The 18,178-nt window shown below is 41.6% G+C and overlaps 68 non-coding genes across 68 annotated transcripts; 26 read left to right on the top strand and 42 right to left on the bottom strand.

Moving 5' to 3' along the window:
* Positions 1–311: 311 nt before the first annotated feature.
* Trnay-gua lies at positions 312–407 on the bottom strand. Its single transcript has 2 exons — positions 371–407; positions 312–347 (listed from the first exon to the last, which is right to left on the bottom strand). It is a non-coding gene; the product is annotated as a tRNA-Tyr (tRNA).
* Positions 408–578: 171 nt separating this feature from the next.
* Trnaq-uug lies at positions 579–650 on the top strand. Its single transcript has one exon. It is a non-coding gene; the product is annotated as a tRNA-Gln (tRNA).
* A 100-nt stretch (positions 651–750) lies between these two features.
* Trnap-cgg lies at positions 751–822 on the top strand. Its single transcript has one exon. It is a non-coding gene; the product is annotated as a tRNA-Pro (tRNA).
* A 308-nt stretch (positions 823–1,130) lies between these two features.
* Trnar-ucg lies at positions 1,131–1,203 on the bottom strand. The gene has a single exon. It is a non-coding gene; the product is annotated as a tRNA-Arg (tRNA).
* A 71-nt stretch (positions 1,204–1,274) lies between these two features.
* Trnal-aag lies at positions 1,275–1,356 on the bottom strand. Its single transcript has one exon. It is a non-coding gene; the product is annotated as a tRNA-Leu (tRNA).
* Positions 1,357–1,426: 70 nt separating this feature from the next.
* On the bottom strand, positions 1,427–1,498 carry Trnap-ugg. Its single transcript has one exon. It is a non-coding gene; the product is annotated as a tRNA-Pro (tRNA).
* Positions 1,499–1,996: 498 nt separating this feature from the next.
* On the top strand, positions 1,997–2,068 carry Trnaq-uug. The gene has a single exon. It is a non-coding gene; the product is annotated as a tRNA-Gln (tRNA).
* A 100-nt stretch (positions 2,069–2,168) lies between these two features.
* Trnap-cgg lies at positions 2,169–2,240 on the top strand. Its single transcript has one exon. It is a non-coding gene; the product is annotated as a tRNA-Pro (tRNA).
* A 308-nt stretch (positions 2,241–2,548) lies between these two features.
* Trnar-ucg lies at positions 2,549–2,621 on the bottom strand. The gene has a single exon. It is a non-coding gene; the product is annotated as a tRNA-Arg (tRNA).
* A 71-nt stretch (positions 2,622–2,692) lies between these two features.
* Trnal-aag lies at positions 2,693–2,774 on the bottom strand. Its single transcript has one exon. It is a non-coding gene; the product is annotated as a tRNA-Leu (tRNA).
* A 70-nt stretch (positions 2,775–2,844) lies between these two features.
* On the bottom strand, positions 2,845–2,916 carry Trnap-ugg. Its single transcript has one exon. It is a non-coding gene; the product is annotated as a tRNA-Pro (tRNA).
* A 503-nt stretch (positions 2,917–3,419) lies between these two features.
* Trnaq-uug lies at positions 3,420–3,491 on the top strand. The gene has a single exon. It is a non-coding gene; the product is annotated as a tRNA-Gln (tRNA).
* A 100-nt stretch (positions 3,492–3,591) lies between these two features.
* Trnap-cgg lies at positions 3,592–3,663 on the top strand. Its single transcript has one exon. It is a non-coding gene; the product is annotated as a tRNA-Pro (tRNA).
* A 308-nt stretch (positions 3,664–3,971) lies between these two features.
* Trnar-ucg lies at positions 3,972–4,044 on the bottom strand. The gene has a single exon. It is a non-coding gene; the product is annotated as a tRNA-Arg (tRNA).
* Positions 4,045–4,115: 71 nt separating this feature from the next.
* On the bottom strand, positions 4,116–4,197 carry Trnal-aag. The gene has a single exon. It is a non-coding gene; the product is annotated as a tRNA-Leu (tRNA).
* A 70-nt stretch (positions 4,198–4,267) lies between these two features.
* On the bottom strand, positions 4,268–4,339 carry Trnap-ugg. The gene has a single exon. It is a non-coding gene; the product is annotated as a tRNA-Pro (tRNA).
* Positions 4,340–4,575: 236 nt separating this feature from the next.
* Positions 4,576–4,671, bottom strand: Trnay-gua. Its single transcript has 2 exons — positions 4,635–4,671; positions 4,576–4,611 (listed from the first exon to the last, which is right to left on the bottom strand). It is a non-coding gene; the product is annotated as a tRNA-Tyr (tRNA).
* Positions 4,672–4,842: 171 nt separating this feature from the next.
* Trnaq-uug lies at positions 4,843–4,914 on the top strand. The gene has a single exon. It is a non-coding gene; the product is annotated as a tRNA-Gln (tRNA).
* A 100-nt stretch (positions 4,915–5,014) lies between these two features.
* On the top strand, positions 5,015–5,086 carry Trnap-cgg. Its single transcript has one exon. It is a non-coding gene; the product is annotated as a tRNA-Pro (tRNA).
* Positions 5,087–5,394: 308 nt separating this feature from the next.
* Trnar-ucg lies at positions 5,395–5,467 on the bottom strand. Its single transcript has one exon. It is a non-coding gene; the product is annotated as a tRNA-Arg (tRNA).
* Positions 5,468–5,538: 71 nt separating this feature from the next.
* On the bottom strand, positions 5,539–5,620 carry Trnal-aag. The gene has a single exon. It is a non-coding gene; the product is annotated as a tRNA-Leu (tRNA).
* Positions 5,621–5,690: 70 nt separating this feature from the next.
* Positions 5,691–5,762, bottom strand: Trnap-ugg. Its single transcript has one exon. It is a non-coding gene; the product is annotated as a tRNA-Pro (tRNA).
* A 236-nt stretch (positions 5,763–5,998) lies between these two features.
* Trnay-gua lies at positions 5,999–6,094 on the bottom strand. Its single transcript has 2 exons — positions 6,058–6,094; positions 5,999–6,034 (listed from the first exon to the last, which is right to left on the bottom strand). It is a non-coding gene; the product is annotated as a tRNA-Tyr (tRNA).
* Positions 6,095–6,265: 171 nt separating this feature from the next.
* On the top strand, positions 6,266–6,337 carry Trnaq-uug. Its single transcript has one exon. It is a non-coding gene; the product is annotated as a tRNA-Gln (tRNA).
* A 100-nt stretch (positions 6,338–6,437) lies between these two features.
* Positions 6,438–6,509, top strand: Trnap-cgg. The gene has a single exon. It is a non-coding gene; the product is annotated as a tRNA-Pro (tRNA).
* Positions 6,510–6,817: 308 nt separating this feature from the next.
* On the bottom strand, positions 6,818–6,890 carry Trnar-ucg. The gene has a single exon. It is a non-coding gene; the product is annotated as a tRNA-Arg (tRNA).
* A 223-nt stretch (positions 6,891–7,113) lies between these two features.
* Trnap-ugg lies at positions 7,114–7,185 on the bottom strand. Its single transcript has one exon. It is a non-coding gene; the product is annotated as a tRNA-Pro (tRNA).
* A 236-nt stretch (positions 7,186–7,421) lies between these two features.
* Positions 7,422–7,517, bottom strand: Trnay-gua. The gene is made up of 2 exons: positions 7,481–7,517; positions 7,422–7,457 (listed from the first exon to the last, which is right to left on the bottom strand). It is a non-coding gene; the product is annotated as a tRNA-Tyr (tRNA).
* Positions 7,518–7,688: 171 nt separating this feature from the next.
* Trnaq-uug lies at positions 7,689–7,760 on the top strand. Its single transcript has one exon. It is a non-coding gene; the product is annotated as a tRNA-Gln (tRNA).
* Positions 7,761–7,860: 100 nt separating this feature from the next.
* Positions 7,861–7,932, top strand: Trnap-cgg. The gene has a single exon. It is a non-coding gene; the product is annotated as a tRNA-Pro (tRNA).
* A 308-nt stretch (positions 7,933–8,240) lies between these two features.
* On the bottom strand, positions 8,241–8,313 carry Trnar-ucg. The gene has a single exon. It is a non-coding gene; the product is annotated as a tRNA-Arg (tRNA).
* Positions 8,314–8,384: 71 nt separating this feature from the next.
* Positions 8,385–8,466, bottom strand: Trnal-aag. The gene has a single exon. It is a non-coding gene; the product is annotated as a tRNA-Leu (tRNA).
* Positions 8,467–8,536: 70 nt separating this feature from the next.
* Trnap-ugg lies at positions 8,537–8,608 on the bottom strand. Its single transcript has one exon. It is a non-coding gene; the product is annotated as a tRNA-Pro (tRNA).
* Positions 8,609–9,111: 503 nt separating this feature from the next.
* Trnaq-uug lies at positions 9,112–9,183 on the top strand. Its single transcript has one exon. It is a non-coding gene; the product is annotated as a tRNA-Gln (tRNA).
* Positions 9,184–9,283: 100 nt separating this feature from the next.
* On the top strand, positions 9,284–9,355 carry Trnap-cgg. Its single transcript has one exon. It is a non-coding gene; the product is annotated as a tRNA-Pro (tRNA).
* A 308-nt stretch (positions 9,356–9,663) lies between these two features.
* Positions 9,664–9,736, bottom strand: Trnar-ucg. Its single transcript has one exon. It is a non-coding gene; the product is annotated as a tRNA-Arg (tRNA).
* A 71-nt stretch (positions 9,737–9,807) lies between these two features.
* On the bottom strand, positions 9,808–9,889 carry Trnal-aag. Its single transcript has one exon. It is a non-coding gene; the product is annotated as a tRNA-Leu (tRNA).
* A 70-nt stretch (positions 9,890–9,959) lies between these two features.
* Trnap-ugg lies at positions 9,960–10,031 on the bottom strand. The gene has a single exon. It is a non-coding gene; the product is annotated as a tRNA-Pro (tRNA).
* Positions 10,032–10,534: 503 nt separating this feature from the next.
* On the top strand, positions 10,535–10,606 carry Trnaq-uug. Its single transcript has one exon. It is a non-coding gene; the product is annotated as a tRNA-Gln (tRNA).
* Positions 10,607–10,706: 100 nt separating this feature from the next.
* Positions 10,707–10,778, top strand: Trnap-cgg. Its single transcript has one exon. It is a non-coding gene; the product is annotated as a tRNA-Pro (tRNA).
* A 308-nt stretch (positions 10,779–11,086) lies between these two features.
* Positions 11,087–11,159, bottom strand: Trnar-ucg. The gene has a single exon. It is a non-coding gene; the product is annotated as a tRNA-Arg (tRNA).
* Positions 11,160–11,230: 71 nt separating this feature from the next.
* On the bottom strand, positions 11,231–11,312 carry Trnal-aag. Its single transcript has one exon. It is a non-coding gene; the product is annotated as a tRNA-Leu (tRNA).
* Positions 11,313–11,382: 70 nt separating this feature from the next.
* Trnap-ugg lies at positions 11,383–11,454 on the bottom strand. Its single transcript has one exon. It is a non-coding gene; the product is annotated as a tRNA-Pro (tRNA).
* Positions 11,455–11,690: 236 nt separating this feature from the next.
* On the bottom strand, positions 11,691–11,786 carry Trnay-gua. Its single transcript has 2 exons — positions 11,750–11,786; positions 11,691–11,726 (listed from the first exon to the last, which is right to left on the bottom strand). It is a non-coding gene; the product is annotated as a tRNA-Tyr (tRNA).
* Positions 11,787–11,957: 171 nt separating this feature from the next.
* Positions 11,958–12,029, top strand: Trnaq-uug. The gene has a single exon. It is a non-coding gene; the product is annotated as a tRNA-Gln (tRNA).
* Positions 12,030–12,129: 100 nt separating this feature from the next.
* On the top strand, positions 12,130–12,201 carry Trnap-cgg. Its single transcript has one exon. It is a non-coding gene; the product is annotated as a tRNA-Pro (tRNA).
* A 308-nt stretch (positions 12,202–12,509) lies between these two features.
* On the bottom strand, positions 12,510–12,582 carry Trnar-ucg. Its single transcript has one exon. It is a non-coding gene; the product is annotated as a tRNA-Arg (tRNA).
* A 71-nt stretch (positions 12,583–12,653) lies between these two features.
* Trnal-aag lies at positions 12,654–12,735 on the bottom strand. Its single transcript has one exon. It is a non-coding gene; the product is annotated as a tRNA-Leu (tRNA).
* A 70-nt stretch (positions 12,736–12,805) lies between these two features.
* Trnap-ugg lies at positions 12,806–12,877 on the bottom strand. Its single transcript has one exon. It is a non-coding gene; the product is annotated as a tRNA-Pro (tRNA).
* Positions 12,878–13,113: 236 nt separating this feature from the next.
* Positions 13,114–13,209, bottom strand: Trnay-gua. Its single transcript has 2 exons — positions 13,173–13,209; positions 13,114–13,149 (listed from the first exon to the last, which is right to left on the bottom strand). It is a non-coding gene; the product is annotated as a tRNA-Tyr (tRNA).
* Positions 13,210–13,380: 171 nt separating this feature from the next.
* Trnaq-uug lies at positions 13,381–13,452 on the top strand. The gene has a single exon. It is a non-coding gene; the product is annotated as a tRNA-Gln (tRNA).
* A 100-nt stretch (positions 13,453–13,552) lies between these two features.
* On the top strand, positions 13,553–13,624 carry Trnap-cgg. Its single transcript has one exon. It is a non-coding gene; the product is annotated as a tRNA-Pro (tRNA).
* Positions 13,625–13,932: 308 nt separating this feature from the next.
* Positions 13,933–14,005, bottom strand: Trnar-ucg. Its single transcript has one exon. It is a non-coding gene; the product is annotated as a tRNA-Arg (tRNA).
* A 71-nt stretch (positions 14,006–14,076) lies between these two features.
* On the bottom strand, positions 14,077–14,158 carry Trnal-aag. The gene has a single exon. It is a non-coding gene; the product is annotated as a tRNA-Leu (tRNA).
* A 70-nt stretch (positions 14,159–14,228) lies between these two features.
* Positions 14,229–14,300, bottom strand: Trnap-ugg. The gene has a single exon. It is a non-coding gene; the product is annotated as a tRNA-Pro (tRNA).
* A 503-nt stretch (positions 14,301–14,803) lies between these two features.
* On the top strand, positions 14,804–14,875 carry Trnaq-uug. The gene has a single exon. It is a non-coding gene; the product is annotated as a tRNA-Gln (tRNA).
* Positions 14,876–14,975: 100 nt separating this feature from the next.
* On the top strand, positions 14,976–15,047 carry Trnap-cgg. The gene has a single exon. It is a non-coding gene; the product is annotated as a tRNA-Pro (tRNA).
* A 308-nt stretch (positions 15,048–15,355) lies between these two features.
* Trnar-ucg lies at positions 15,356–15,428 on the bottom strand. Its single transcript has one exon. It is a non-coding gene; the product is annotated as a tRNA-Arg (tRNA).
* A 71-nt stretch (positions 15,429–15,499) lies between these two features.
* Trnal-aag lies at positions 15,500–15,581 on the bottom strand. Its single transcript has one exon. It is a non-coding gene; the product is annotated as a tRNA-Leu (tRNA).
* A 70-nt stretch (positions 15,582–15,651) lies between these two features.
* Trnap-ugg lies at positions 15,652–15,723 on the bottom strand. The gene has a single exon. It is a non-coding gene; the product is annotated as a tRNA-Pro (tRNA).
* A 503-nt stretch (positions 15,724–16,226) lies between these two features.
* Trnaq-uug lies at positions 16,227–16,298 on the top strand. The gene has a single exon. It is a non-coding gene; the product is annotated as a tRNA-Gln (tRNA).
* A 100-nt stretch (positions 16,299–16,398) lies between these two features.
* Positions 16,399–16,470, top strand: Trnap-cgg. Its single transcript has one exon. It is a non-coding gene; the product is annotated as a tRNA-Pro (tRNA).
* Positions 16,471–16,778: 308 nt separating this feature from the next.
* Positions 16,779–16,851, bottom strand: Trnar-ucg. The gene has a single exon. It is a non-coding gene; the product is annotated as a tRNA-Arg (tRNA).
* A 71-nt stretch (positions 16,852–16,922) lies between these two features.
* Trnal-aag lies at positions 16,923–17,004 on the bottom strand. Its single transcript has one exon. It is a non-coding gene; the product is annotated as a tRNA-Leu (tRNA).
* Positions 17,005–17,074: 70 nt separating this feature from the next.
* Positions 17,075–17,146, bottom strand: Trnap-ugg. The gene has a single exon. It is a non-coding gene; the product is annotated as a tRNA-Pro (tRNA).
* Positions 17,147–17,382: 236 nt separating this feature from the next.
* Trnay-gua lies at positions 17,383–17,478 on the bottom strand. The gene is made up of 2 exons: positions 17,442–17,478; positions 17,383–17,418 (listed from the first exon to the last, which is right to left on the bottom strand). It is a non-coding gene; the product is annotated as a tRNA-Tyr (tRNA).
* A 171-nt stretch (positions 17,479–17,649) lies between these two features.
* Positions 17,650–17,721, top strand: Trnaq-uug. Its single transcript has one exon. It is a non-coding gene; the product is annotated as a tRNA-Gln (tRNA).
* A 100-nt stretch (positions 17,722–17,821) lies between these two features.
* On the top strand, positions 17,822–17,893 carry Trnap-cgg. The gene has a single exon. It is a non-coding gene; the product is annotated as a tRNA-Pro (tRNA).
* Positions 17,894–18,178: the final 285 nt, after the last annotated feature.

Here is an 18,178-nt window from a genome sequence, read left to right on the forward strand (position 1 = left end):
ACAGTATCGTCCAAAAAAATCCGAACACCATGGTCTCTTTTTTTATTTAAAAAAAATATTTCTGCATTTTTTTCTTAATTCTAATAAATGAACTTTGTAAAACAATTAATTCTACACATAATATGAAGTCTTGAAAGTTAAAAACAAAGAATCTACATTAAACTGGGCTTTTAAAAAAGGGGTGCGTTCGGATTTTTTTGGACGATACTGTACATGTTGGATTTTCCATTACTACACTCTATTTTGAATATACATGACTATCAGCTTTATCTATTTTCTGTTGCCCACTCAATGCGTAATCACAAGTGCTCTCCTTCGAGCCGGAGTTGAACCAGCGACCTATGGATTCCTTGCATTTTACATCGTGTCACTACAGTCCACCGCTCTACCAACTGAGCTATCGAAGGTTGTTTTATTTCCGTCGAACATCGCAATATAGTCCATTAACATGCACCAAAAGATCATGTTTTAAATCATCGAAATCACTGAGTTGAAGGAATCAGCACATGGCCCTAAATTCCACCAAATTTAACGACAAATTTACATTGTAGTAGCAGTGCTGGTGACATCCGTTGGAAGGTTCCATGGTGGAATGGTTATCACATCAGACTTTGACTCTGATAATCTGAGTTCGATTCTCAGTGGGACCTTTTTTAATCCAATTTCTATCAATCGTGTTTATTTTTATGCACGACATTTGGATTGTAATAATAATAAAATAATTTTCGAATCAATAATGAAAGATAATAGGGCTCATTGGTCTAGTAGTATGATACTTGCTTCGGGTGTAAGTGATCCCGGGTTCAATTCCCGGATGGGCCCCAATTGTTTTACTTTTGGCACCGATCCCTGCCATTAGACACATCATGTGTTCTAAGGTACAGTCACGAGTCCCAAATGTTTTTTCCTAAGGAAATACCACAGCTTAATTTGGTATAGGGAATAGAGATCGTACGATAGGGATTCATTGATTCCACTCCTTAGACCAATTTTTTGGGCGGGAACCTCGGATGTTCTCTTTGATGTGTACTTCGGCTTACAACCAGGAGCAATTGCAAATGGATTGCTAATTCTTTGTTTGTAAATTTTCGCGCGCGCATTTCGAAATAGCCAAAATAACCGTTTGCGAGTGATCGTAGCAGGACTCGAACCTGCAATCTTCGGATCCGAAGTCCGACGCCTTATCCATTAGGCCACACGACCATTAACGTTGCCCGTAAGTGCACAATCACCGATTCCTTGCTATGCTACAACAGTTTGAGCAAAATTGACGTTGGCAGCGATGGGATTCGAACCCATGCCCCCGAAGAGACTGGTGCCTTAAACCAGCGCCTTGGACCGCTCGGCCACGCTACCACATTTGCAATGTTAACATTCATCTAAGTAATACAATAAGAGGTTTACCATCTCAGCTGAAATATTGTAGGGGCTCATCCGGGATTTGAACCCGGGGCCTCTTACACCCAAAGCAAGAATCATACCACTAGACCAATGAGCAACTTTTCTAACACCGTTTGTTGCCGGCTACAATTACTAACCATTAATTGTGTCCCATTTTTGAGCTATACATTTCATATTTACACGGTGATGTTGTCAACTTTCCGTTGTAGATATGCGTACCCCAATAGTACATGTTGGATTTTCCATTACTACACTCTATTTTGAATATACATGACTATCAGCTTTATCTATTTTCTGTTGCCCACTCAATGCGTAATCACAAGAGCTCTCCTTCGAGCCGGAGTAGAACCAGCGACCTTTGGATTACTTGCATTTTACATCGTGTCACTACAGTCCACCGCTCTACCAACTGAGCTATCGAAGGTTGTTTTATTTCCGTCGAACATCGCAATATAGTCCATTAACATGCACCAAAAGATCATGTTTTAAATCATCGAAATCACTGAGTTGAAGGAATCAGCACATGGCCCTAAATTCCACCAAATTTAACGACAAATTTACATTGTAGTAGCAGTGCTGGTGACATCCGTTGGAAGGTTCCATGGTGTAATGGTTATCACATCAGACTTTGACTCTGATAATCTGAGTTCGATTCTCAGTGGGACCTTTTTTAATCCAATTTCTATCAATCGTGTTTATTTTTATGCACGACATTTGGATTGTAATAATAATAAAATAATTTTCGAATCAATAATGAAAGATAATAGGGCTCATTGGTCTAGTAGTATGATACTTGCTTCGGGTGTAAGTGATCCCGGGTTCAATTCCCGGATGGGCCCCAATTGTTTTACTTTTGGCACCGATCCCTGCCATTAGACACATCATGTGTTCTAAGGTACAGTCACGAGTCCCAAATGTTTTTTCCTAAGGAAATACCACAGCTTAATTTGGTATAGGGAATAGAGATCGTACGATAGGGATTCATTGATTCCACTCCTTAGACCAATTTTTTGGGCGGGAACCTCGGATGTTCTCTTTGATGTGTACTTCGGCTTACAACCAGGAGCAATTGCAAATGGATTGCTAATTCTTTGTTTGTAAATTTTCGCGCGCGCATTTCGAAATAGCCAAAATAACCGTTTGCGAGTGATCGTAGCAGGACTCGAACCTGTAATCTTCGGATCCGAAGTCCGACGCCTTATCCATTAGGCCACACGACCATTAACGTTGCCCGTAAGTGCACAATCACCGATTCCTTGCTATGCTACAACAGTTTGAGCAAAATTGACGTTGGCAGCGATGGGATTCGAACCCATGCCCCCGAAGAGACTGGTGCCTTAAACCAGCGCCTTGGACCGCTCGGCCACGCTACCACATTTGCAATGTTAACATTCATCTAAGTAATACAATAAGAGGTTTACCATCTCAGCTGAAATATTGTAGGGGCTCATCCGGGATTTGAACCCGGGGCCTCTTACACCCAAAGCAAGAATCATACCACTAGACCAATGAGCCACGCAACTTTTCTAACACCGTTTGTTGCCGGCTACAATTACTAACCATTAATTGTGTCCCATTTTTGAGCTATACATTTCATATTTACACGGTGATGTTGTCAACTTTCCGTTGTAGATATGCGTACCCCAATAGTACATGTTGGATTTTCCATTACTACACTCTATTTTGAATATACATGACTATCAGCTTTATCTATTTTCTGTTGCCCACTCAATGCGTAATCACAAGAGCTCTCCTTCGAGCCGGAGTAGAACCAGCGACCTTTGGATTACTTGCATTTTACATCGTGTCACTACAGTCCACCGCTCTACCAACTGAGCTATCGAAGGTTGTTTTATTTCCGTCGAACATCGCAATATAGTCCATTAACATGCACCAAAAGATCATGTTTTAAATCATCGAAATCACTGAGTTGAAGGAATCAGCACATGGCCCTAAATTCCACCAAATTTAACGACAAATTTACATTGTAGTAGCAGTGCTGGTGACATCCGTTGGAAGGTTCCATGGTGTAATGGTTATCACATCAGACTTTGACTCTGATAATCTGAGTTCGATTCTCAGTGGGACCTTTTTTAATCCAATTTCTATCAATCGTGTTTATTTTTATGCACGACATTTGGATTGTAATAATAATAAAATAATTTTCGAATCAATAATGAAAGATAATAGGGCTCATTGGTCTAGTAGTATGATACTTGCTTCGGGTGTAAGTGATCCCGGGTTCAATTCCCGGATGGGCCCCAATTGTTTTACTTTTGGCACCGATCCCTGCCATTAGACACATCATGTGTTCTAAGGTACAGTCACGAGTCCCAAATGTTTTTTCCTAAGGAAATACCACAGCTTAATTTGGTATAGGGAATAGAGATCGTACGATAGGGATTCATTGATTCCACTCCTTAGACCAATTTTTTGGGCGGGAACCTCGGATGTTCTCTTTGATGTGTACTTTGGCTTACAACCAGGAGCAATTGCAAATGGATTGCTAATTCTTTGTTTGTAAATTTTCGCGCGCGCATTTCGAAATAGCCAAAATAACCGTTTGCGAGTGATCGTAGCAGGACTCGAACCTTCAATCTTCGGATCCGAAGTCCGACGCCTTATCCATTAGGCCACACGACCATTAACGTTGCCCGTAAGTGCACAATCACCGATTCCTTGCTATGCTACAACAGTTTGAGCAAAATTGACGTTGGCATCGATGGGATTCGAACCCATGCCCCCGAAGAGACTGGTGCCTTAAACCAGCGCCTTGGACCGCTCGGCCACGCTACCACATTTGCAATGTTAACATTCATCTAAGTAATACAATAAGAGGTTTACCATCTCAGCTGAAATATTGTAGGGGCTCATCCGGGATTTGAACCCGGGGCCTCTTACACCCAAAGCAAGAATCATACCACTAGACCAATGAGCCACGCAACTTTTCTAACACCGTTTGTTGCCGGCTACAATTACTAACCATTAATTGTGTCCCATTTTTGAGCTATACATTTCATATTTACACGGTGATGTTGTCAACTTTCCGTTGTAGATATGCGTACCCCAATAGTACATGTTGGATTTTCCATTACTACACTCTATTTTGAATATACATGACTATCAGCTTTATCTATTTTCTGTTGCCCACTCAATGCGTAATCACAAGTGCTCTCCTTCGAGCCGGAGTTGAACCAGCGACCTATGGATTCCTTGCATTTTACATCGTGTCACTACAGTCCACCGCTCTACCAACTGAGCTATCGAAGGTTGTTTTATTTCCGTCGAACATCGCAATATAGTCCATTAACATGCACCAAAAGATCATGTTTTAAATCATCGAAATCACTGAGTTGAAGGAATCAGCACATGGCCCTAAATTCCACCAAATTTAACGACAAATTTACATTGTAGTAGCAGTGCTGGTGACATCCGTTGGAAGGTTCCATGGTGTAATGGTTATCACATCAGACTTTGACTCTGATAATCTGAGTTCGATTCTCAGTGGGACCTTTTTTAATCCAATTTCTATCAATCGTGTTTATTTTTATGCACGACATTTGGATTGTAATAATAATAAAATAATTTTCGAATCAATAATGAAAGATAATAGGGCTCATTGGTCTAGTAGTATGATACTTGCTTCGGGTGTAAGTGATCCCGGGTTCAATTCCCGGATGGGCCCCAATTGTTTTACTTTTGGCACCGATCCCTGCCATTAGACACATCATGTGTTCTAAGGTACAGTCACGAGTCCCAAATGTTTTTTCCTAAGGAAATACCACAGCTTAATTTGGTATAGGGAATAGAGATCGTACGATAGGGATTCATTGATTCCACTCCTTAGACCAATTTTTTGGGCGGGAACCTCGGATGTTCTCTTTGATGTGTACTTTGGCTTACAACCAGGAGCAATTGCAAATGGATTGCTAATTCTTTGTTTGTAAATTTTCGCGCGCGCATTTCGAAATAGCCAAAATAACCGTTTGCGAGTGATCGTAGCAGGACTCGAACCTTCAATCTTCGGATCCGAAGTCCGACGCCTTATCCATTAGGCCAGACGACCATTAACGTTGCCCGTAAGTGCACAATCACCGATTCCTTGCTATGCTACAACAGTTTGAGCAAAATTGACGTTGGCATCGATGGGATTCGAACCCATGCCCCCGAAGAGACTGGTTCCTTAAACCAGCGCCTTGGACCGCTCGGCCACGCTACCACATTTGCAATGTTAACATTCATCTAAGTAATACAATAAGAGGTTTACCATCTCAGCTGAAATATTGTAGGGGCTCATCCGGGATTTGAACCCGGGGCCTCTTACACCCAAAGCAAGAATCATACCACTAGACCAATGAGCCACGCAACTTTTCTAACACCGTTTGTTGCCGGCTACAATTACTAACCATTAATTGTGTCCCATTTTTGAGCTATACATTTCATATTTACACGGTGATGTTGTCAACTTTCCGTTGTAGATATGCGTACCCCAATAGTACATGTTGGATTTTCCATTACTACACTCTATTTTGAATATACATGACTATCAGCTTTATCTATTTTCTGTTGCCCACTCAATGCGTAATCACAAGTGCTCTCCTTCGAGCCGGAGTTGAACCAGCGACCTATGGATTCCTTGCATTTTACATCGTGTCACTACAGTCCACCGCTCTACCAACTGAGCTATCGAAGGTTGTTTTATTTCCGTCGAACATCGCAATATAGTCCATTAACATGCACCAAAAGATCATGTTTTAAATCATCGAAATCACTGAGTTGAAGGAATCAGCACATGGCCCTAAATTCCACCAAATTTAACGACAAATTTACATTGTAGTAGCAGTGCTGGTGACATCCGTTGGAAAGTTCCATGGTGTAATGGTTATCACATCAGATTTTGACTCTGATAATCTGAGTTCGATTCTCAGTGGGACCTTTTTTAATCCAATTTCTATCAATCGTGTTTATTTTTATGCACGACATTTGGATTGTAATAATAATAAAATAATTTTCGAATCAATAATGAAAGATAATAGGGCTCATTGGTCTAGTAGTATGATACTTGCTTCGGGTGTAAGTGATCCCGGGTTCAATTCCCGGATGGGCCCCAATTGTTTTACTTTTGGCACCGATCCCTGCCATTAGACACATCATGTGTTCTAAGGTACAGTCACGAGTCCCAAATGTTTTTTCCTAAGGAAATACCACAGCTTAATTTGGTATAGGGAATAGAGATCGTACGATAGGGATTCATTGATTCCACTCCTTAGACCAATTTTTTGGGCGGGAACCTCGGATGTTTTCTTTGATGTGTACTTTGGCTTACAACCAGGAGCAATTGCAAATGGATTGCTAATTCTTTGTTTGTAAATTTTCGCGCGCGCATTTCGAAATAGCCAAAATAACCGTTTGCGAGTGATCGTAGCAGGACTCGAACCTGCAATATTCGGATCCGAAGTCCGACGCCTTATCCATTAGGCCACACGACCATTAACGTTGCCCGTAAGTGCACAATCACCGATTCCTTGCTATGCTACAACAGTTTGAGCAAAATTTACGTTGGCAGCGATGGGATTCGAACCCATGCCCCCGAAGAGACTGGTGCCTTAAACCAGCTTCTTGGACCGCTCGGCCACGCTACCACATTTGCAATGTTAACATTCATCTAAGTAATACAATAAGAGGTTTACCATCTCAGCTGAAATATTGTAGGGGCTCATCCGGGATTTGAACCCGGGGCCTCTTACACCCAAAGCAAGAATCATACCACTAGACCAATGAGCCACGCAACTTTTCTAACACCGTTTGTTGCCGGCTACAATTACTAACCATTAATTGTGTCCCATTTTTGAGCTATACATTTCATATTTACACGGTGATGTTGTCAACTTTCCGTTGTAGATATGCGTACCCCAATAGTACATGTTGGATTTTCCATTACTACACTCTATTTTGAATATACATGACTATCAGCTTTATCTATTTTCTGTTGCCCACTCAATGCGTAATCACAAGAGCTCTCCTTCGAGCCGGAGTTGAACCAGCGACCTATGGATTCCTTGCATTTTACATCGTGTCACTACAGTCCACCGCTCTACCAACTGAGCTATCGAAGGTTGTTTTATTTCCGTCGAACATCGCAATATAGTCCATTAACATGCACCAAAAGATCATGTTTTAAATAATCGAAATCACTGAGTTGAAGGAATCAGCACATGGCCCTAAATTCCACCAAATTTAACGACAAATTTACATTGTAGTAGCAGTGCTGGTGACATCCGTTGGAAGGTTCCATGGTGTAATGGTTATCACATCAGACTTTGACTCTGATAATCTGAGTTCGATTCTCAGTGGGACCTTTTTTAATCCAATTTCTATCAATCGTGTTTATTTTTATGCACGACATTTGGATTGTAATAATAATAAAATAATTTTCGAATCAATAATGAAAGATAATAGGGCTCATTGGTCTAGTAGTATGATACTTGCTTCGGGTGTAAGTGATCCCGGGTTCAATTCCCGGATGGGCCCCAATTGTTTTACTTTTGGCACCGATCCCTGCCATTAGACACATAATGTGTTCTAAGGTACAGTCACGAGTCCCAAATGTTTTTTCCTAAGGAAATACCACAGCTTAATTTGGTATAGGGAATAGAGATCGTACGATAGGGATTCATTGATTCCACTCCTTAGACCAATTTTTTGGGCGGGAACCTCGGATGTTCTCTTTGATGTGTACTTTGGCTTACAACCAGGAGCAATTGCAAATGGATTGCTAATTCTTTGTTTGTAAATTTTCGCGCGCGCATTTCGAAATAGCCAAAATAACCGTTTGCGAGTGATCGTAGCAGGACTCGAACCTTCAATCTTCGGATCCGAAGTCCGACGCCTTATCCATTAGGCCACACGACCATTAACGTTGCCCGTAAGTGCACAATCACCGATTCCTTGCTATGCTACAACAGTTTGAGCAAAATTGACGTTGGCATCGATGGGATTCGAACCCATGCCCCCGAAGAGACTGGTGCCTTAAACCAGCGCCTTGGACCGCTCGGCCACGCTACCACATTTGCAATGTTAACATTCATCTAAGTAATACAATAAGAGGTTTACCATCTCAGCTGAAATATTGTAGGGGCTCATCCGGGATTTGAACCCGGGGCCTCTTACACCCAAAGCAAGAATCATACCACTAGACCAATGAGCCACGCAACTTTTCTAACACCGTTTGTTGCCGGCTACAATTACTAACCATTAATTGTGTCCCATTTTTGAGCTATACATTTCATATTTACACGGTGATGTTGTCAACTTTCCGTTGTAGATATGCGTACCCCAATAGTACATGTTGGATTTTCCATTACTACACTCTATTTTGAATATACATGACTATCAGCTTTATCTATTTTCTGTTGCCCACTCAATGCGTAATCACAAGTGCTCTCCTTCGAGCCGGAGTTGAACCAGCGACCTATGGATTCCTTGCATTTTACATCGTGTCACTACAGTCCACCGCTCTAACAACTGAGCTATCGAAGGTTGTTTTATTTCCGTCGAACATCGCAATATAGTCCATTAACATGCACCAAAAGATCATGTTTTAAATCATCGAAATCACTGAGTTGAAGGAATCAGCACATGGCCCTAAATTCCACCAAATTTAACGACAAATTTACATTGTAGTAGCAGTGCTGGTGACATCCGTTGGAAGGTTCCATGGTGGAATGGTTATCACATCAGACTTTGACTCTGATAATCTGAGTTCGATTCTCAGTGGGACCTTTTTTAATCCAATTTCTATCAATCGTGTTTATTTTTATGCACGACATTTGGATTGTAATAATAATAAAATAATTTTCGAATCAATAATGAAAGATAATAGGGCTCATTGGTCTAGTAGTATGATACTTGCTTCGGGTGTAAGTGATCCCGGGTTCAATTCCCGGATGGGCCCCAATTGTTTTACTTTTGGCACCGATCCCTGCCATTAGACACATCATGTGTTCTAAGGTACAGTCACGAGTCCCAAATGTTTTTTCCTAAGGAAATACCACAGCTTAATTTGGTATAGGGAATAGAGATCGTACGATAGGGATTCATTGATTCCACTCCTTAGACCAATTTTTTGGGCGGGAACCTCGGATGTTCTCTTTGATGTGTACTTCGGCTTACAACCAGGAGCAATTGCAAATGGATTGCTAATTCTTTGTTTGTAAATTTTCGCGCGCGCATTTCGAAATAGCCAAAATAACCGTTTGCGAGTGATCGTAGCAGGACTCGAACCTGCAATCTTCGGATCCGAAGTCCGACGCCTTATCCATTAGGCCACACGACCATTAACGTTGCCCGTAAGTGCACAATCACCGATTCCTTGCTATGCTACAACAGTTTGAGCAAAATTGACGTTGGCAGCGATGGGATTCGAACCCATGCCCCCGAAGAGACTGGTGCCTTAAACCAGCGCCTTGGACCGCTCGGCCACGCTACCACATTTGCAATGTTAACATTCATCTAAGTAATACAATAAGAGGTTTACCATCTCAGCTGAAATATTGTAGGGGCTCATCCGGGATTTGAACCCGGGGCCTCTTACACCCAAAGCAAGAATCATACCACTAGACCAATGAGCCACGCAACTTTTCTAACACCGTTTGTTGCCGGCTACAATTACTAACCATTAATTGTGTCCCATTTTTGAGCTATACATTTCATATTTACACGGTGATGTTGTCAACTTTCCGTTGTAGATATGCGTACCCCAATAGTACATGTTGGATTTTCCATTACTACACTCTATTTTGAATATACATGACTATCAGCTTTATCTATTTTCTGTTGCCCACTCAATGCGTAATCACAAGAGCTCTCCTTCGAGCCGGAGTAGAACCAGCGACCTTTGGATTACTTGCATTTTACATCGCGTCACTACAGTCCACCGCTCTACCAACTGAGCTATCGAAGGTTGTTTTATTTCCGTCGAACATCGCAATATAGTCCATTAACATGCACCAAAAGATCATGTTTTAAATCATCGAAATCACTGAGTTGAAGGAATCAGCACATGGCCCTAAATTCCACCAAATTTAACGACAAATTTACATTGTAGTAGCAGTGCTGGTGACATCCGTTGGAAGGTTCCATGGTGTAATGGTTATCACATCAGACTTTGACTCTGATAATCTGAGTTCGATTCTCAGTGGGACCTTTTTTAATCCAATTTCTATCAATCGTGTTTATTTTTATGCACGACATTTGGATTGTAATAATAATAAAATAATTTTCGAATCAATAATGAAAGATAATAGGGCTCATTGGTCTAGTAGTATGATACTTGCTTCGGGTGTAAGTGATCCCGGGTTCAATTCCCGGATGGGCCCCAATTGTTTTACTTTTGGCACCGATCCCTGCCATTAGACACATCATGTGTTCTAAGGTACAGTCACGAGTCCCAAATGTTTTTTCCTAAGGAAATACCACAGCTTAATTTGGTATAGGGAATAGAGATCGTACGATAGGGATTCATTGATTCCACTCCTTAGACCAATTTTTTGGGCGGGAACCTCGGATGTTCTCTTTGATGTGTACTTTGGCTTACAACCAGGAGCAATTGCAAATGGATTGCTAATTCTTTGTTTGTAAATTTTCGCGCGCGCATTTCGAAATAGCCAAAATAACCGTTTGCGAGTGATCGTAGCAGGACTCGAACCTTCAATCTTCGGATCCGAAGTCCGACGCCTTATCCATTAGGCCACACGACCATTAACGTTGCCCGTAAGTGCACAATCACCGATTCCTTGCTATGCTACAACAGTTTGAGCAAAATTGACGTTGGCATCGATGGGATTCGAACCCATGCCCCCGAAGAGACTGGTGCCTTAAACCAGCGCCTTGGACCGCTCGGCCACGCTACCACATTTGCAATGTTAACATTCATCTAAGTAATACAATAAGAGGTTTACCATCTCAGCTGAAATATTGTAGGGGCTCATCCGGGATTTGAACCCGGGGCCTCTTACACCCAAAGCAAGAATCATACCACTAGACCAATGAGCCACGCAACTTTTCTAACACCGTTTGTTGCCGGCTACAATTACTAACCATTAATTGTGTCCCATTTTTGAGCTATACATTTCATATTTACACGGTGATGTTGTCAACTTTCCGTTGTAGATATGCGTACCCCAATAGTACATGTTGGATTTTCCATTACTACACTCTATTTTGAATATACATGACTATCAGCTTTATCTATTTTCTGTTGCCCACTCAATGCGTAATCACAAGTGCTCTCCTTCGAGCCGGAGTTGAACCAGCGACCTATGGATTCCTTGCATTTTACATCGTGTCACTACAGTCCACCGCTCTACCAACTGAGCTATCGAAGGTTGTTTTATTTCCGTCGAACATCGCAATATAGTCCATTAACATGCACCAAAAGATCATGTTTTAAATCATCGAAATCACTGAGTTGAAGGAATCAGCACATGGCCCTAAATTCCACCAAATTTAACGACAAATTTACATTGTAGTAGCAGTGCTGGTGACATCCGTTGGAAGGTTCCATGGTGTAATGGTTATCACATCAGACTTTGACTCTGATAATCTGAGTTCGATTCTCAGTGGGACCTTTTTTAATCCAATTTCTATCAATCGTGTTTATTTTTATGCACGACATTTGGATTGTAATAATAATAAAATAATTTTCGAATCAATAATGAAAGATAATAGGGCTCATTGGTCTAGTAGTATGATACTTGCTTCGGGTGTAAGTGATCCCGGGTTCAATTCCCGGATGGGCCCCAATTGTTTTACTTTTGGCACCGATCCCTGCCATTAGACACATCATGTGTTCTAAGGTACAGTCACGAGTCCCAAATGTTTTTTCCTAAGGAAATACCACAGCTTAATTTGGTATAGGGAATAGAGATCGTACGATAGGGATTCATTGATTCCACTCCTTAGACCAATTTTTTGGGCGGGAACCTCGGATGTTCTCTTTGATGTGTACTTTGGCTTACAACCAGGAGCAATTGCAAATGGATTGCTAATTCTTTGTTTGTAAATTTTCGCGCGCGCATTTCGAAATAGCCAAAATAACCGTTTGCGAGTGATCGTAGCAGGACTCGAACCTTCAATCTTCGGATCCGAAGTCCGACGCCTTATCCATTAGGCCACACGACCATTAACGTTGCCCGTAAGTGCACAATCACCGATTCCTTGCTATGCTACAACAGTTTGAGCAAAATTGACGTTGGCATCGATGGGATTCGAACCCATGCCCCCGAAGAGACTGGTGCCTTAAACCAGCGCCTTGGACCGCTCGGCCACGCTACCACATTTGCAATGTTAACATTCATCTAAGTAATACAATAAGAGGTTTACCATCTCAGCTGAAATATTGTAGGGGCTCATCCGGGATTTGAACCCGGGGCCTCTTACACCCAAAGCAAGAATCATACCACTAGACCAATGAGCCACGCAACTTTTCTAACACCGTTTGTTGCCGGCTACAATTACTAACCATTAATTGTGTCCCATTTTTGAGCTATACATTTCATATTTACACGGTGATGTTGTCAACTTTCCGTTGTAGATATGCGTACCCCAATAGTACATGTTGGATTTTCCATTACTACACTCTATTTTGAATATACATGACTATCAGCTTTATCTATTTTCTGTTGCCCACTCAATGCGTAATCACAAGTGCTCTCCTTCGAGCCGGAGTTGAACCAGCGACCTATGGATTCCTTGCATTTTACATCGTGTCACTACAGTCCACCGCTCTACCAACTGAGCTATCGAAGGTTGTTTTATTTCCGTCGAACATCGCAATATAGTCCATTAACATGCACCAAAAGATCATGTTTTAAATCATCGAAATCACTGAGTTGAAGGAATCAGCACATGGCCCTAAATTCCACCAAATTTAACGACAAATTTACATTGTAGTAGCAGTGCTGGTGACATCCGTTGGAAGGTTCCATGGTGTAATGGTTATCACATCAGACTTTGACTCTGATAATCTGAGTTCGATTCTCAGTGGGACCTTTTTTAATCCAATTTCTATCAATCGTGTTTATTTTTATGCACGACATTTGGATTGTAATAATAATAAAATAATTTTCGAATCAATAATGAAAGATAATAGGGCTCATTGGTCTAGTAGTATGATACTTGCTTCGGGTGTAAGTGATCCCGGGTTCAATTCCCGGATGGGCCCCAATTGTTTTACTTTTGGCACCGATCCCTGCCATTAGACACATCATGTGTTCTAAGGTACAGTCACGAGTCCCAAATGTTTTTTCCTAAGGAAATACCACAGCTTAATTTGGTATAGGGAATAGAGATCGTACGATAGGGATTCATTGATTCCACTCCTTAGACCAATTTTTTGGGCGGGAACCTCGGATGTTCTCTTTGATGTGTACTTTGGCTTACAACCAGGAGCAATTGCAAATGGATTGCTAATTCTTTGTTTGTAAATTTTCGCGCGCGCATTTCGAAATAGCCAAAATAACCGTTTGCGAGTGATCGTAGCAGGACTCGAACCTGCAATCTTCGGATCCGAAGTCCGACGCCTTATCCATTAGGCCACACGACCATTAACGTTGCCCGTAAGTGCACAATCACCGATTCCTTGCTATGCTACAACAGTTTGAGCAAAATTTACGTTGGCAGCGATGGGATTCGAACTCATGCCCCCGAAGAGACTGGTGCCTTAAACCAGCGCCTTGGACCGCTCGGCCACGCTACCACATTTGCAATGTTAACATTCATCTAAGTAATACAATAAGAGGTTTACCATCTCAGCTGAAATATTGTAGGGGCTCATCCGGGATTTGAACCCGGGGCCTCTTACACCCAAAGCAAGAATCATACCACTAGACCAATGAGCCACGCAACTTTTCTAACACCGTTTGTTGCCGGCTACAATTACTAACCATTAATTGTGTCCCATTTTTGAGCTATACATTTCATATTTACACGGTGATGTTGTCAACTTTCCGTTGTAGATATGCGTACCCCAATAGTACATGTTGGATTTTCCATTACTACATTCTATTTTGAATATACATGACTATCAGCTTTATCTATTTTCTGTTGCCCACTCAATGCGTAATCACAAGTGCTCTCCTTCGAGCCGGAGTTGAACCAGCGACCTATGGATTCCTTGCATTTTACATCGTGTCACTACAGTCCACCGCTCTAACAACTGAGCTATCGAAGGTTGTTTTATTTCCGTCGAACATCGCAATATAGTCCATTAACATGCACCAAAAGATCATGTTTTAAATCATCGAAATCACTGAGTTGAAGGAATCAGCACATGGCCCTAAATTCCACCAAATTTAACGACAAATTTACATTGTAGTAGCAGTGCTGGTGACATCCGTTGGAAGGTTCCATGGTGTAATGGTTATCACATCAGACTTTGACTCTGATAATCTGAGTTCGATTCTCAGTGGGACCTTTTTTAATCCAATTTCTATCAATCGTGTTTATTTTTATGCACGACATTTGGATTGTAATAATAATAAAATAATTTTCGAATCAATAATGAAAGATAATAGGGCTCATTGGTCTAGTAGTATGATACTTGCTTCGGGTGTAAGTGATCCCGGGTTCAATTCCCGGATGGGCCCCAATTGTTTTACTTTTGGCACCGATCCCTGCCATTAGACACATCATGTGTTCTAAGGTACAGTCACGAGTCCCAAATGTTTTTTCCTAAGGAAATACCACAGCTTAATTTGGTATAGGGAATAGAGATCGTACGATAGGGATTCATTGATTCCACTCCTTAGACCAATTTTTTGGGCGGGAACCTCGGATGTTCTCTTTGATGTGTACTTTGGCTTACAACCAGGAGCAATTGCAAATGGATTGCTAATTCTTTGTTTGTAAATTTTCGCGCGCGCATTTCGAAATAGCCAAAATAACCGTTTGCGAGTGATCGTAGCAGGACTCGAACCTGCAATCTTCGGATCCGAAGTCCGACGCCTTATCCATTAGGCCACACGACCATTAACGTTGCCCGTAAGTGCACAATCACCGATTCCTTGCTATGCTACAACAGTTTGAGCAAAATTTACGTTGGCAGCGATGGGATTCGAACTCATGCCCCCGAAGAGACTGGTGCCTTAAACCAGCGCCTTGGACCGCTCGGCCACGCTACCACATTTGCAATGTTAACATTCATCTAAGTAATACAATAAGAGGTTTACCATCTCAGCTGAAATATTGTAGGGGCTCATCCGGGATTTGAACCCGGGGCCTCTTACACCCAAAGCAAGAATCATACCACTAGACCAATGAGCCACGCAACTTTTCTAACACCGTTTGTTGCCGGCTACAATTACTAACCATTAATTGTGTCCCATTTTTGAGCTATACATTTCATATTTACACGGTGATGTTGTCAACTTTCCGTTGTAGATATGCGTACCCCAATAGTACATGTTGGATTTTCCATTACTACATTCTATTTTGAATATACATGACTATCAGCTTTATCTATTTTCTGTTGCCCACTCAATGCGTAATCACAAGTGCTCTCCTTCGAGCCGGAGTTGAACCAGCGACTTATGGATTCCTTGCATTTTACATCGTGTCACTACAGTCCACCGCTCTAACAACTGAGCTATCGAAGGTTGTTTTATTTCCGTCGAACATCGCAATATAGTCCATTAACATGCACCAAAAGATCATGTTTTAAATCATCGAAATCACTGAGTTGAAGGAATCAGCACATGGCCCTAAATTCCACCAAATTTAACGACAAATTTACATTGTAGTAGCAGTGCTGGTGACATCCGTTGGAAGGTTCCATGGTGTAATGGTTATCACATCAGACTTTGACTCTGATAATCTGAGTTCGATTCTCAGTGGGACCTTTTTTAATCCAATTTCTATCAATCGTGTTTATTTTTATGCACGACATTTGGATTGTAATAATAATAAAATAATTTTCGAATCAATAATGAAAGATAATAGGGCTCATTGGTCTAGTAGTATGATACTTGCTTCGGGTGTAAGTGATCCCGGGTTCAATTCCCGGATGGGCCCCAATTGTTTTACTTTTGGCACCGATCCCTGCCATTAGACACATCATGTGTTCTAAGGTACAGTCACGAGTCCCAAATGTTTTTTCCTAAGGAAATACCACAGCTTAATTTGGTATAGGGAATAGAGATCGTACGATAGGGATTCATTGATTCCACTCCTTAGACCAATTTTTTGGGCGGGAACCTCGGATGTTCTCTTTGATGTGTACTTTGGCTTACAACCAGGAGCAATTGCAAATGGATTGCTAATTCTTTGTTTGTAAATTTTCGCGCGCGCATTTCGAAATAGCCAAAATAACCGTTTGCGAGTGATCGTAGCAGGACTCGAACCTTCAATCTTCGGATCCGAAGTCCGACGCCTTATCCATTAGGCCACACGACCATTAACGTTGCCCGTAAGTGCACAATCACCGATTCCTTGCTATGCTACAACAGTTTGAGCAAAATTGACGTTGGCATCGATGGGATTCGAACCCATGCCCCCGAAGAGACTGGTGCCTTAAACCAGCGCCTTGGACCGCTCGGCCACGCTACCACATTTGCAATGTTAACATTCATCTAAGTAATACAATAAGAGGTTTACCATCTCAGCTGAAATATTGTAGGGGCTCATCCGGGATTTGAACCCGGGGCCTCTTACACCCAAAGCAAGAATCATACCACTAGACCAATGAGCCACGCAACTTTTCTAACACCGTTTGTTGCCGGCTACAATTACTAACCATTAATTGTGTCCCATTTTTGAGCTATACATTTCATATTTACACGGTGATGTTGTCAACTTTCCGTTGTAGATATGCGTACCCCAATAGTACATGTTGGATTTTCCATTACTACACTCTATTTTGAATATACATGACTATCAGCTTTATCTATTTTCTGTTGCCCACTCAATGCGTAATCACAAGTGCTCTCCTTCGAGCCGGAGTTGAACCAGCGACCTATGGATTCCTTGCATTTTACATCGTGTCACTACAGTCCACCGCTCTACCAACTGAGCTATCGAAGGTTGTTTTATTTCCGTCGAACATCGCAATATAGTCCATTAACATGCACCAAAAGATCATGTTTTAAATCATCGAAATCACTGAGTTGAAGGAATCAGCACATGGCCCTAAATTCCACCAAATTTAACGACAAATTTACATTGTAGTAGCAGTGCTGGTGACATCCGTTGGAAAGTTCCATGGTGTAATGGTTATCACATCAGACTTTGACTCTGATAATCTGAGTTCGATTCTCAGTGGGACCTTTTTTAATCCAATTTCTATCAATCGTGTTTATTTTTATGCACGACATTTGGATTGTAATAATAATAAAATAATTTTCGAATCAATAATGAAAGATAATAGGGCTCATTGGTCTAGTAGTATGATACTTGCTTCGGGTGTAAGTGATCCCGGGTTCAATTCCCGGATGGGCCCCAATTGTTTTACTTTTGGCACCGATCCCTGCCATTAGACACATCATGTGTTCTAAGGTACAGTCACGAGTCCCAAATGTTTTTTCCTAAGGAAATACCACAGCTTAATTTGGTATAGGGAATAGAGATCGTACGATAGGGATTCATTGATTCCACTCCTTAGACCAATTTTTTGGGCGGGAACCTCGGATGTTCTCTTTGATGTGTACTTTGGCTTACAACCAGGAGCAATTGCAAATGGATTGCTAATTCTTTGTTTGTAAATTTTCGCGCGCGCATTTCGAAA

Source organism: Daphnia pulicaria, chromosome 4 (genome assembly GCF_021234035.1).
Source record: "Daphnia pulicaria isolate SC F1-1A chromosome 4, SC_F0-13Bv2, whole genome shotgun sequence".
Taxonomy (NCBI): Eukaryota; Metazoa; Arthropoda; class Branchiopoda; order Diplostraca; family Daphniidae; genus Daphnia; species Daphnia pulicaria.